This window comes from Zingiber officinale, chromosome 11A, assembly GCF_018446385.1.
Source record: "Zingiber officinale cultivar Zhangliang chromosome 11A, Zo_v1.1, whole genome shotgun sequence".
NCBI classification, from domain to species: domain Eukaryota; kingdom Viridiplantae; phylum Streptophyta; class Magnoliopsida; order Zingiberales; family Zingiberaceae; genus Zingiber; species Zingiber officinale.
Genome location: NC_056006.1, coordinates 61,907,104 through 61,922,288, shown reverse-complemented (window position 1 = coordinate 61,922,288; position 15,185 = coordinate 61,907,104). Strand labels below are relative to the sequence as shown.

General features: G+C 37.1%; 1 pseudogene; it reads left to right on the top strand.

Moving 5' to 3' along the window:
* The first annotated feature begins 1,442 nt into the window (after nt 1–1,442).
* On the top strand, nt 1,443–14,439 carry LOC122031893 (annotated as a pseudogene).
* The last annotated feature ends 746 nt before the right edge of the window (nt 14,440–15,185 follow it).

Sequence of the window (15,185 nt, the reverse complement as noted above, 5' to 3'; positions counted from 1 at the left end):
TTGTGATCCGTATTATCACTAATTTTGATGATCCAATCAAATTTAGACCAATCAACTTAGCTAACTCAAACAAGGTCATGCAAGCATGCTTCAATTTGAGCTGAGGTTAGGCTTAGTCCGAGTCTAGTCTAAGTTCCCTACACTTATTATATATTAATTCCAAACATGCATGACTAATTTTAATACATCTTGTAGATTCTTCAATTTAATTAAAGGAAAAAAAAATCTTTAACCCCTTTTATGTTTAATTTTATCAAGTTGTATTTGAACTCCCTGTATTTAAAAATTCTACTAAAATCAAACGTGAAAAAATTTATAAAAGATAATTATGTCCTTATATTTTTGATATTTTTTTCTAATATTAAAAGGAAAAAAATATATTGAATTGATGTGGAAAATAATTACATATGTCTTCAAAGTCAGTTCTTTAATTATTGATTGATTAAAAAATATATATAAAAGGATAAACAATATAGAAGCATCCATTGATGGTGCCCTTCGTCAGTCGCTCGAATCTGTGGTTGATGTCGATTTATCGGTGCATCCTCTCTCGATGCCCTACAAAGTAAATCTTGTCAATTGAGAGTTGACATTGTCGGTGTTACCCTCTTTGATGGTTAAGTTAGTGATGAACTGAAATGTAAAACTCACGTGCATGCATGAAAAAGCAAACGAGTTCGAAAAAGACGAAGAAAATTTGTCTCCGTGTAAGAAAAGAAAATTATATCTTCACAGAACCTTATATAATCCTGGATAGAGGAAGATCTAAAATTTTAAATATATAGAGAAGCGAAGAAAATAATTATTATACATTATATTCGAAGGCTATTCATATACTAAGTATTAATTTTTATATATTACTAGAGGTTACATACAATTTATTGATTTTAATTAATAAAATAATAATCATGCATATATTGAAAATATCAATTAGGATCTTAAATTGTCTAGAATTTATCTAGAATTAATTCATATGAATAAAGAAAATAGGAATATATATAAATTATCAATAAATTTAATATAATTTTTTTAAAACTTATCAGAGAAGTATCTAATTATTTTTTTATAATTTTTTTTTCATATTTAACTTTATTTAAAGAGGATTAAATATTATTTTTAAAATATAAGAAATAAAATATTAGTTGATAAATAATAAAGGACGTTAAAGACATTTTTCCCTTTAATTAATCTTGTTCGTCTGTTGGACCGTGGGATCCGGTTCATCTAACGATCTGATTGAGCCGGCCGAATTTGATTGTCCAGTCAACCACCGAGGCAAGTCAACCCGGATGCGCTAAGGCACTCAGAGACGTGGAGCCCAGGCGTTGAGCGGCTCAGAAAGCGTGTGGTGACCGGCCCACTCAAGCACTGTAGTATCCGTAGCCTTTTCATTATAAACTTCCAGTTAGGGTCTGCTTAATTTATATTTTCTACCATTTCGTTCGTAGTTCTCGGCTTGGTTTTGCAAACGGCCGAATGTTAAACCGGGGAATTTGGGGGAAAATAGGGGAAATGCAAACAAATTAACGACCAGAAAAGGGGGAGAACTTGGGGCGAGTTGTCGGCTAGATCGCGAACGAGGGTTCGTCTCCTCTTCGCCTTCGTCTTCTCAGATCTTGGCGCTCCTGATCGCTCTTCGATTCCGGCGTCTTGCTTGGTAACTTTTGATTTCTAAAGGTTGATTCGTCTTCTCTGGTCGTCATTTGTATCTTTCAGTGTTGTTTTTTTTGTGTCAGATCCGTGGAGATCGGAAGATTTACTCGATCTTGCTCTCCGTGGATTCCTGTGATTCTAGTATTATTTGGGAAGTTGTAATTTTGGGATAATGGAGATCCTTTAGGGTTTTGGATACGATTTCTGTCGAATCGCAATCGGCGGTTACGAGCGAGGATCCCCTGTCAGCTCGATCTTTGATATTTTTTTTGATATCTTTTGAGGGATCCAGCTTGAAATAAGTCGGTGGCCTGGTGGATCAAAAAAATTGCTGGTCTGATAATTGTGGGAAGAAGGGAGAGATTTTTCTTTTGCCTTGGTAGCTTCGCTTTGTTGAGAATCAGATGGAATCTTCTCCTTTCCATGTGGAAGATCAGACTGATGAGGATTTTTTCAACAATCTAGTAGATGATGATTTTGGTGGAGCGGGTTCCCATCCTCGTCCCAACGAAATCGTGAGAGATTTATCTAACCGCAGCCTTGATGATGATATTGGTACCTCTGTGGAGGATCCTGATGATGCTGGATTGATTTTCGAATCAAATGGACTGCAACAAGGTGAGACCTTGCAGTCTTTGGATTCTTCGAATGCACCTTTAGATTCTTCTTTAGACCAGGTAGCCTCATTGGAAAGTTCAGTTGTGTGTGCTTCTGTGATTGAACAACAAAGTTCATTATGCACTCAGCATTCTGGATCTAAGGGAACTAGTGTAAAAGAGATTCAGTGGAGTGCCTTCAGTGTCAGCCCCCAGCCGTTTGACAATGTTGGGTTGGAAAGTTATTCAGATTTCTTTGCCAAGAATGTTGATCCATCATCAGATAGATTGAAATATAATGCTGACCTTAATTTCTCCCCTGTGGAAAATCAAGTTGAAAACTTGGATGCACATACAAATTCCTCGAATATGCAAGACTCCCAACTCTCAAGCTCATCTACTGATCAGAACACAAGTATTGATGCACAGTACTGGGAGAGTCTCTACCCAGGTTGGAAGTATGACGCAACTACTGGGCAATGGTATCAATTATATGTCTATGAAGCTGGCACGAATGCACAAAATCAACATGATTCATCAAGAATGGATTTACAAGGAAACTTTAATGACAGTGCAGAAGGTCCTGCTTTCAACTCCAATTTGGGTAGTTCAGATAATCTATACCTTCAGCAAACTTCACAGTCAGTCTTGGAGACCATAGCTGAAGAAAGTACAACAACTACAAATGCTACAACTACCAATTGGAACCTTGGTTATAAGGAGAACACAGAATTCCCTCCTAATATGGTATTTGATCCTCAGTATCCAGGATGGTACTATGACACCAACACCCAAAACTGGTATTCCCTTGAGTCATACACCACCTCGATACTTACTGAAGTTCAGAATGAGGTAGTAGCTTCAAATGGCTTCTCAAGTGGGAACTACAATGTATATAATCAAGTTGGCCAAACTGAACAAAGTTCTAAGGGAACCCTGAATCAAGTTGGCCAAACTGAACAAAGTTCTAAGGGAACCCTGGACACCCAAGAGTTTGGGCATCACTGGGCTCCTCTATCAATTAGCTATTCTCAGCAGAACATGCTACAGGCTGGAGGTTTATCTGGAAAGCAGGAGGTACAGAGCATTTACAATCCGAACATAGCTACTGGAACTGAGGCAGAAAGTAGTGTGGGTATTCAGATGTTTAAACCAATTGTTAATCATGATTTTGGCAGCTCTAATGGGATTATGACATCACACAACTCTGTTAATGGGGAAAGCAGATATCCACATTATTCTCAAAATATGCCACATAGCATTCAGAAAAGTATGCCCAGCAGCTTCTTAGGCAATCAAAATTCAGTTGACTATTCACAACATTCATTTCAAGATACAAAAGCTTCTTATTCCCAGTTTGCTTATTCTTCTAATGAAGGAAGATCGTCAGCTGGACGCCCTGCACATGCTTTGGTTGCTTTTGGGTTTGGAGGGAAGCTCTTAGTTGTGAAAATTGCCACTTCTTTTGATGCAAACATAAATTATGGAAGTCAGGTAAACTTTAAAAACCTACATTGGTTTTGTAGGTACATTTAGTTTTCATCTTTTTTTGTCTTGCATCTGAAAATTCATTTCATCTGGAAGGAACTCCGGCTGCTGTGATTTCTATTCTTAGCTTGTCTGAAGTTGTGACGAATAAACTTGACACTTCAGTATTGATTCAAGCACTGCATTGGATTACTTCCATTCTTTGTGCCGTCAAAATTTTCCGGGTCCTCTTGTTGGTGGGAGTGCTTCTACAAAGGATATAAATAAATGGTTAGATGAGAGGATCTCAAGCTATGATGCACCTGTCAAGGAGTTTCAGAAGGGGAAACTTTTGAAGTTGCTTGTTTCGTTGCTCAAAATATCATTGCAAAATTATGGAAAACTTCGATCACCTTTCGGCTCTGATCCATCACAAGAGGTTTTTATAACATTAGTCTCAAATTAAATTATTGTACATATATTTTTCTTGTTACAGTTTTATGATTGTTTCGTTTCACAGAATCAAAAAGATAATGCTTGAGTTCCTCTCACTCTTAAGTTCTTGACTGCAATTTTTCTTCCTAATGGTTATATAATCATTATGTTCTGAACCCCATTGTCATTTTGAAGTCTTGCATTTCTTTTTTATGGAATTAATATTTGGTTCTGTTGGAGTTCTCATATCTTGATAATAACAACTTTTCACCATACCATGGCACAACTTGATTCATATGGAAATTCTATCCTGACCTCTTAGTTTTATTCCATCATTATTTCAGTAAGTAATATGGGAAGCTAAATCATCAACAAACATGGTGTAGGTTGGCCTGATAATGCTTCTGGTGGCAGTCATTCTGGTTGACGATTGCCACAAGAATATGGATTCCACCTTAAAGACATCATTGTTATTGGTTTTCCTAATGCAGGGTCTTTTCTCTTCAAAGAATGTTGTTGTTGGAACAACAAAGACACGCTGTCCATCTGTTTTAGCACTTCCAGTTATTGATATTTGAATTAGGAACCAATCTACTGGTTGTAAGATTCTTTATTGATTTCTCCTAAGGCTAACAAGAGTGACTATATATATATATATATATTTTTTTTTTTTTTAAATTTTTTTATTATGATGGTGATTGTGCTCACATTTTTAGACAGATTTGTGTGACATATCTGAAGGATGAGGATTTAGGCAATTTCTCCTCTTGAGCTGCATCTCCCCCTCTGATTATTAGCTTTTGCCAATCTGATTGGTTTTTTAGATAAACCAAACAGTGTTTCATAGTTGTTCAGTATATTTTATCATCACCACCTTTTATGAGTAGGAAAAGAATTAATTTTTTAAAAAAGGTAAAATCTAAACTAACTTTAAGAAAAGAAAATTAATCCTACAAAAAAAGAAGATAAAATCTATATTAATTTTTAGAAAAGAAAACTAATTCTAAAAATTCTAAACAAATAAAAGAAAAGTCAAAGACCAAATCTAGAGTTTTGATGACCTAGTTAGCTGATTCCATCTCGTCTGGACTCTGAATAGAGTACAATCATGTTAGGAGGCCACGAAGTCATCATCTAACTTGTAAGTAGCCTCGATTGCCCTTTTTCTAGATCCAAAAGGAGGTTGGTAACCTCATTTTCTTTTCGTAACAGCTCGAAGGGGAACATAGCCGTGTTGGATGATATGAGATGATTGTGTCCCTAGATGCTCTTACATCAAATGCCCCAGGTTGAAAAGAACTCGTCCTCCATAGTCTCCCTTTTCTTTTCATTGTCTTCCAATACGACATGAACTGCATCTTCAAATAAGATTAAAATCTCATGGTCATCACCATAAAGTATCTCATCAACTTCATCATCAAAAACCGGTTCACCAAGTGCCTCAATCTCGTCTTCATCGTAAGTTGGATCACCGACTATTTCAATCTTGTTGTCCATATAACTCCATGACTTATCTTTGTAGATCTTCGATGATCTTGTAGGGTACGCTTCGATCATGGTGCGAGACTTCCTTAGCCGGAACTTGTCTTTCACGACCACAACCTCGACTACGATGGTCATCCATGGATCTAAGGCTCTGATACTAATTGATGCAGGGAAAGAAAATCCGAGTGCGACGTTCGAATTAGAGGTTTGCAGAGAAAGACATAGAAAGATGATCCATAAACAAAGAGTTAACGCCTCTAGGTTTAAATGAAAAAAACCTTTATTCAAATCAAAACCAAAATTAATATTTTTTACAAGAGCCCTAGTCCTTGTTTAAATAACCTATGAAATAAGCAAAAGATGCAACAAAAAGAAAAAAAAAGAAAAAGGAAAAAGAACTAATCTTAGAGAAAAGATAAAATCTAAATTAACTTTAAGAAAAGAAAATTAATCCTAAAAAAAAAGAGATAAAATCTATATGAAGTTTTAGAAATGAAAACTAATTCTAAAAATTTGAAACAAATATATGAAAAGTCAAAAGACCAAATCTAGAGTTTTAACGACTTAGTTAGCCGATTCCATCTCGTCTGGACTCTGAATAGAGTGCAACCACGTCAGGAGGCCACAAAGTCATCATCTTTCTTGTAAGTAGCCTCGATTGTCCATCTTCAAGATCCAAAAGGGAGGTTGGTAGCCTCATTTTCTTTTCGTAACATCTTGAGGGGGAACATATCCGTGTTGGATGATATGAGATGATTGTGTCCGGGATGCTCTTGCATTAGATTATGATTTTAAGATAAATTAGTAGTAGCACTTGGATTAGCAGATACCATTTAACTATCACCTTAACCAAAGTTTGGCCGATTTAGTGTTTTTTTCAATCCATTGCGTAGCATCTACAGTTGATGAGAGCTTTTTGGACTGTACTATATTTAAGGTATCTGTTCCTGTCTGAAATCGATGAAGATGCACAGCTGGTTAGGTGGACGACGTGCTGACTGTAGGAGGACCTTGAAGTGGGGGAGTCCAAAGTCTCGAGCTAGCGTGCCAAGCCACAGAAGACCAAGAGAGAAGGAAAAGGGCTAGGGATGGGTCCCCGGCGTAGTCACTCCGACTCTCAAGTCAGTTTTGGGGCTAAATCTGAGTAACTCTAAAAACGATGGTGATGAGCAGTAAAAAAACGTTCCAGAGCTTACCTGTGCATGGAGAAGGGACCCCTTATATAACACTTTGGCCTTTGACCCATGTAACAAAGTGTCTCATCATGACAATGCAACCTCTAATGTAACTTGTCTTACCACCATGCTTAAACGGTACCGGGCCGTCTCCTCGTAGGGATGTCTTAAGTATAAATTGTAAAGATACATTTCAGGGATCTTCTGACAAGCGTTTGTATGACATTAAATGAGACAATGGACTGATGGGCTAAACGGATTAACGAACCTTTAGTTGTTATACTTTAGTAGTGTACACTTGTCTCTTAAGAGAAGACCTTGTTGGCCCGTAAATGAGGAATTTGAACTTGGCTGGGTCTCCAAGGGGTTTGAGGCCTTAATAGTCCCCTAGTGCTTCTCCTTCAGCGAAATCATCCTTGTTGGAGTCCGATCGGATCGGGTGTGCTCTCATATCCGATTGACATCGGGAGGCTGAGTGTCTGGGAAGTCGTTATGGGGACGTAGGACTCTTAGCATACTTAGAGCATGCTTGAAGACTCAACTACCTGGTAGGTCTTACTTACTTGAAGGCTCAGGAATCTGTTCCGTGCCACGTTCGATCGGACCTGGGAAGCTAGGTCCCTCAAATGTCCGATCTGAACCATCCGATCGGGGTTGCAGAGGGAACCATCTCGTGTGTTCATTAAAAAACTTGGGACGCTTGGCTATTCAATCTGGGTTTCGTGGCCTTAGCCAATATCCGGTTGGTGCTATCCGCTTGGCTTTTGGGGGCCTTTCTCTACATCCCCTGGGGGGTTTATCTCGTTCCTCTGATTGGCCTTCAGGAGTCATCTTGGGACTAGGGTGCTTAAGATAACCTTTCTTGGACTTTGATCCCCACGTCAACTAGTCAACTTGAATTTACTGCTTGCTCAGGGGTCTGTATCAGTACCCTTGTGTAGGAGGATGTTGTAGGTTAGTAGACAAGTACAAACCGAGGTCTTATTTAAGGAGTACATCTCTTGTTGACTATAAGTATTAGTTGTCATTTGTTCCTTGTGTGAAGAGCTAATTTTTCAAGCTGTTCTGTCATTTCTATCTGTGCAATGCATACATTGAAGAAAGATACCAAAAAGTCCTTGCTATTAAGTGTGAACTGTACTTCCTCATTAAATTTTGTCTTAGAATTCTTCAGGTTTTAGCAATTTTCTTGTACCTTCAGTATAATTCTCTTGCTTGTAGGATGTTAATGGTCCAGAAATGGAAGTATGCAATCTTTTTGCATCATCAAAAGTAAGCAGTGCTCCTCTGGGAGGGTATGATTCATATGCTTATTGTTTGAATAATATTCCATCGGAGAGCCAACTTCAGGTACCTTGAGTTCATCCGAGTTTATCCCCCCCATAATTTCATATAATCTAGTGAACTTGCTGTGTAAGTCTCTGTTCTGTCAATTTCTTTCAGGCAACTGCTGCTATAGTGCAAAGCCTTCTTGTTTCTGGTAAGAGGAGGGAGGCTCTTCAATCTGCTCAAGAAGGTCAATTATGGGGCCCTGCTCTTGTTCTTGCTGCACAGCTTGGAGACAAGGTGTGTATACTTGTGCTCTCTTCTCTACACTTACAAAATTAGTTGATTTTGATTTGGTTGTAGATAATATTTGTTTCTTATTCATGTTTCTGATGGGAAAAATTCTTGATTCTTTTGATGGATCTTGTAATTTGGTTATAGTTCCTGGCTTCAACAGTGAAAAGATGGCTCATTTAGTTGGATTGAATTTGATCTTTTAAATAATATTTGTTTTCTTTTCATTTTTATAATGAGAAATTTTTATTCTTCTTCAGCTTTGATAGGTCTAATAATTTTGGATGCAGTTTTATGTTGACACAGTAAAGAAGATGGCACAACATCAGCTTGCATTCGGGTCACCTTTACGATCACTGTGTCTGCTTATTGCTGGACAACCTGCAGATGTGTTTTTACCAATGGAGAATGCAATTAATAGCTTATCTTTGGCTTCACCTATGCATCAGGCAAAGGTGATTGAATAACTCAATCTGTATTTAGAAATTAACTTCTAATTTTGCTTCAAGATGTATGTTCTGTTATTCTTCCCTTCTTCAAGGTAAGAGCATGGTTGATTTGTGTGTTTTTCTTTCTCAATTAATTATTTTTTTATAGCTTTGTTTATGGTTGATTTGTAATATGAAATTCCATTTTAGCATGTTTCAGCATTCAGTTTTGGTTCTCATTTACTTCTCTAGCACTTGACAGGTTCAGCCCAGTGGGATGTTGGATAAATGGGAAGAGAATCTAGCAATTATAACCGCAAATAGAACAAAAGATGATGAACTGGTAATTATTCATTTGGGAGACTGCCTATGGAAGGACAGAGGAGAGGTTGGTATGCTTTTGCTTATTATTATTTTTGTCTGATTATAGATATTTAATCTGGTTTACTCCCCTAATTTATATTGACACAGGTAACTGCAGCTCATACTTGTTACTTGGTTGCTGAAGCAAATATTGAACCATATACTGAGACTGCAAGACTCTGTCTTATTGGTGCTGATCACTTGAGATATCCGAGGACATATGCCACACCTGATGCAATTCAGGTGTTTTTATGTTGTAACTATTTCAGTTTCTGTTTTTCATTGTATTGTGCTTGCTGGTTTCAGTTTTTTATATGATGATTGAAGTTGAATGGTTCATGTTTCTTTTCTCCCCTCTCTAAGACTGAAACATCAACTGCATGTATTTAATCAAGGGGTCTTTTTTTAAGTCCATGTTGGCTTCCAACCTTTGTGCATCACTGTCATAATGGTTAACCTAGGTTCATTGTTGCATATCCACACTCAAGTATGGTTACTTCACTTATGTTACTTGCTTTCTTGAGAGTTGAGACCAAGGTTCATGATACCGAGCCATGTTGGTTGACACGGGTGGAATTTACCATTCAGTCCCACAGTTGACACTTAGCCACAAGGCGACAATGGCCTTCTGGAGGTCTCTGCGAAGTCATGTTGCGAGGCCACCACGAGATCTTGGCAGGCTTGCCTGGCTGCAGGCAGGCCCCTATTTTTATTCTATTTTCATTCCTTTCTCCTTTCCCCTCTATTTTATGGTTTATGGTTTAGGGTTAAGAGGGCTTTAGGGTTTAGGCAGTTAATTTCTTTCTCTCTTTCATCTTTTTTATTTAGTTTTTTACCGCCAATTCCTTTCCCTTCGCTAATTTCTTTCTCTTTTGTTTGTTTCTTCTCCCCCTTCATTCATTTATAAAATAAACAACAAAGACATTGGATTGTTAAAAAGATTAAGGAAAAAACCTTTTTAAGGATGAATATGGAAACAAATTATTGGGAAAAGCATCTATAGTAATTAAATATTAATAAAAATATTTTTAAGTTAATATATTTTATATTTAAAAAAATACTAAAATTGTGTTGGTATAACCAAGGTTTAAAATTCGTTCGTTCTCAGGGGTAGTCTTGGACCGTGAACATTCACGATGCGTCAAGATCGTGCATTTAAGAATATAGTATTTTTAAATATAAAATATATTAATTAAAACATAAATATTTAAAAAATAAATAAGATAAAAAATAATCTTTTAAAAAAGGAAAAGATATGAAAATAGATAAATAAATAAATAAAAAATTTATTATAATTTTTAAATTAAAATAAATGAAATATAAAATTAATTAGATAATTTTATTAAGGTTTAATAAAGTCTCTTTAGATTATCTCCATCTTAGCTAGGAGCTGATTAAAATAATTAACCTAAGTTTAATTTAAAAAAAATTTGAAATCTGACACCACTTGCGAGCCCGCACGATTTCGGCGCTGTCGCAGGGTTGCGCGACCATCCAGGCCCGCGGGGATTGCGTGACTCCTTCGGCACGACCACGTTGACCGTGCGACCCCTTTGCAGTGACGGGTCGCACGATGCCTCCGTGGCGACAACGGAAGGGTTATGCGACCCCTCCGCTACTGTTGTAGGGTCGAGCGACCCCTCCGCTGTGACCACGGGGTTGCGCAATACGTTGCACCTGTCGTGGGTTAGGTGCCGAGGCCGTGCCGGTGCCGGTCGTCGAGCGGAACGAGACGTTTCGCCCGTTTCGACTGTTTCGGCACGACACTTTAAACCATGGGTATAACACGATATGGTATCCAAATCCTATCATTCTGATCATAAATAAATTGAAACTCTAGCACGCCTCAAAATTTTGAACATTGGTTAAAACACAATGGAAGATATCCCTAGTGTTTTGGCATCTTACCCTTCGTTGTAACTTTTAAACACAAAACAAACTAGTTTATGGTTTCTACAACTCTTGCTGTAAATTCTTGATTTATATTAAAAACCTTCTGAGTTTTGGTTCATTTCTTTTTCAGCTGCTTATATGAAAGTTAGATGTTCATGAGCAACCATCATACATTTCTTGGGAACATCCCCTTGTTTCTTTATATTTATAGCTACAAGTAAAATATGATGTTAAGATTAATGAGACCTATGAATTGAATAATTCTTAATGTTGCTTGCTGAATTTGTCATGGAAGCACTCATTCGAAAGTCAGATGTTCATGAACAACCATCATAATTACTTGGGAACATCTTTTGGTTTCTTTATACTTATAGCTACAAAATGTGATGTTAAGATCAATGAGACCTATGAATTGAATAATTCTTAATGTTGCTTCCCTGACTTTGTCACATAAGCACTTGTACGAAAGTCAAATGTTCATGAACAACCATCATACGTTACTTGGGAACATCAAATATGATGTTAAGATCAATGAGACCTATGAATTGAATAATTCTTAGGTTGCTTGCTGAATTTGTCACAGAAGCGCTTATACAAAAGTCAGATGTTCAAGAAGAACTATCATATGTTACTTGGGAACATATTCTAGTTTCTTTGTATTTATAGGTCAAGTAAAATATGATATTAAGATCAATGATACCTATGAATTGAATAATTCTTATTGTTACTTGCTGAATTTGTCATAGAAGCACTTATATTGCATTGTGATTGTTCAATGTTTGCTAGTTAATTCTTTTCTGATGTAGAAATATTAGGAGAAACTTCTGTGCTTGCAATAATGAATCATAAAGACTACTTTTATACAATTTGTCATTTTTTGGTCCCACGGGTACACAATTCCTTATTGCTTAATCTGAAATGAAATTCAACTATACATGCTCTAGTTCCTGCCATCAGGGTCTACATATGCTGAAACCAGATAAACAGTTAATTTTTTTTTTTTCAATCCTTTGTACAGAGAACAGAACTTTATGAGTATTCAAAGGTGCAAGGAAATTCTCAGTTCATCCTACTACCTTTCCAGCCATACAAGATAATTTATGCCTACATGCTGGCAGAAGTGGGAAAGATTTCAGATTCATTGAAGTGAGTAGTAAGATTGTGTGTTTCTGCCATCCTTCTTGCCTAACATATTAGCTATGCAGGTACTGTCAAGCTACTTCAAAATTGTTGAAGAGTTCTGCTCGTACTTCTGAGCTTGAAATGTGGAAACCGGTGTTAACCTCTCTAGAGGACAGATTGCGTACCCACCAACAGGTAGTTCTCAAGGGGAACCCAATAATTCTTTCCAATTTTTACAGCCTTTACATTTTTTTTTCTGATGGTTTTTTTCACTATTCATGTCCAGGGTGGCTATGGTTCAAGTTTGGCTCCCGCAAATATAGTTGGCAAGTTGTTTACTACCTTTGATAGATCTATTCATCGCATGATTGGTGCACCGCCCCTTCCACCTGTGCCATCGGGGAATGTAAATGACAAAGAAATCTATTCTATTGCCCCTAAAGTATCAAACAGCCAATCAACAATGGCCATGGCTTCTTTAGTTCCGTCAGCATCAGTGGAGACAATGACTGAGTGGTCAAGTAATAGTAATAATAATAGTAAAGCCATTAGGCACAATAGAAGTGTCTCAGAGCCTGATTTTGGTCGAACCCCAAAACAGGTAAAATTTTCCTCTTACATGAAAATGAAAGCAGTTGGTTAGGGAATATGATTCCTTTTAGTTGATTCCATTTCAAGTTTTGTTTTTTATTTTTTTTATTTTGGTGAAGGAACCTTCGTTGTGTTTTTACTAACTTTTTTGGAACATTATCAAAGGATTCAAGCCCAGACAATGCACAAAGCAAAGCTACAACTGGTGGCTCACGCTTTGGACGCATTGGCTCACAACTTCTTCAGAAAACCATGGGGTGGGTGTCCAGATCCCACCGCCAGGTATTTTCCTTGACATGATTTGTTTGTGAACATATATATTCTTCACTCACCTCATGTTACTCGGGCTCACTGTTTGCTTCTGCTTCTCTCAACGTGAAGGCAAAACTGGGTGAAAGTAACAAGTTCTATTATGATGAAAAGCTCAAGAGATGGGTGGAGGAAGGAGCTGATCCTCCAGCAGAGGAGTCCCCCCTTCCCCCGCCTCCAACAACGATATTCCAGAATGGTATGCCAAATTACAAGATTAGTAGTGCTTTCAAGAGTGACAACATAGAGAATGATACTTTGAAACCGGAAAGTCTTGCTGATAAGGGCAGAAAAGCAGATAAACCTATGACTCCATTGGAACATAACTCTGCAATCCCACCAACTCCACCTAGCCAAAATCAGTTCTCAGCCCGTGGCAGAATGGGAGTTCGGTTGAGGTAAGCACGCTCATCATTTTTTCTTATTTATATTTTGTCTGGAAAATTCTGTAGGCTAGGGATGATAATATAGTTTTCACGCAGGTATGTTGATACATTCAACAAGGGTGGCGGTGGTGCTGGTGATGGCAGTGGTGCTTTCAGAAAAACTTTTCAGTCACCTGCAGTTCCATCGGCAAATCCATTGGTTGGTGCAAAATTCTTTATGCCCGCAGAACCTGCAAGCACAAATGAAAAACCAACTGATGCAGCTGGTGAAAACAACAAAGATGTCACCACTGGTGAAGATCCAGCAGAAACAGCAATAGGAGAGGCATCCTTTTCCTCAACGCCATCAGCTTCATCATCCATCCAGCGATTTCCAAGCATGAACAGTATTTCCACTCGAAGCAATAATGCTCATATATCCAGATCAAGAGCAGCATCTTGGAGCGGGAATTACGAGTCATTCAATCAGACCACGACAGGTGCAAACTTAGGCCATGGTCCCACTATATTCTCACCCACTCACAGTAAGCAGACTAGCTTGGTCAGCAGCTCATCTTTTCAGCAGAATGGTACTTCCCTTGGGGATGACCTTCAAGAGGTCGAACTCTAGCGCATAGCTGCATCCGGAACAAGTAGCTTGGGCTCTTCAACTCTGTCTGTCCTGCAAAACCTAAGAGGACGCTGAATTTGAGGGACTGCAAATGAGAAATATGTGATCTTTCCCAAATGTTTCATTTACTTGTTGAGACCATGGGGGATGCTTGAGGTCACATGATGTGGTGTCCTACATGAAACCATGTTGACGCCGATGTATAGATGATTTGTTGATTTATTCTTCTCATACTGATTTGCACACAACAAATATATTAAAACAGATGGCTGGCCTAGGAAACGTAGTGTTTTTCTCTCATTTTATTGTAAGAAAAACGATTTTGAAACAGATGAAGTAGCCAAAATTTTCATCTTTTACGCCCAATATTTAGTGGCATTTTATTGTTTTTTGAAATAGCATCTTGTTTTTGTTTAGACGACATTGAACTGTACATTTTTCAGTGTTTTGCTAACGGTTTTTATTTTGGGCAATTGCACTAAAGTTCTATTTTAATAAATTGTCCACCAAGGTCTTTAACTTCTAAAATAATTTCTATCGACCAAATTGATTGACAAAATAAAATTGATGGTAGTAAAAGTGATTATGCTCACTCTAGCTGTTTTAAGGTTATGTAGAGATAAATAAATTATAGGATCAACTTATAACAATCGATAAACAAATGATTAGATTAAACGATTAGACGTTAAACAAATGATTAGAAGTGAAAGGAAATTTTTTTCACAGATAATAAAATTGATGATGTATAAAACAATAGTCTTAAATTAATAAGATCATATATCAAGTATAGTGAAGAAAAATTAACAGAATATAGAGATGAAAACGGAACAATTTGATTTTTTTTTTGCTTTAGATGTCATTAAAAGATCTAGTGTTCGAATATGGTGGAATGTTTACAGATATTTACTAGACACAAGTTGAATGTTTAAATATGGGCGAATGTTTGAAAGTTTTACGAGACGCTTAAATCTAAAATTTAGTTTAATAGTCATGTTTTAAAAGTCATTATCAACTAGTTCTATTTTTACATTGAAATGAGTTTTGTCCAAGTTTTACTTAAATGCTAAAATATGATATATATAATTTTAGAAAAATTAAATTTAAATCAATAT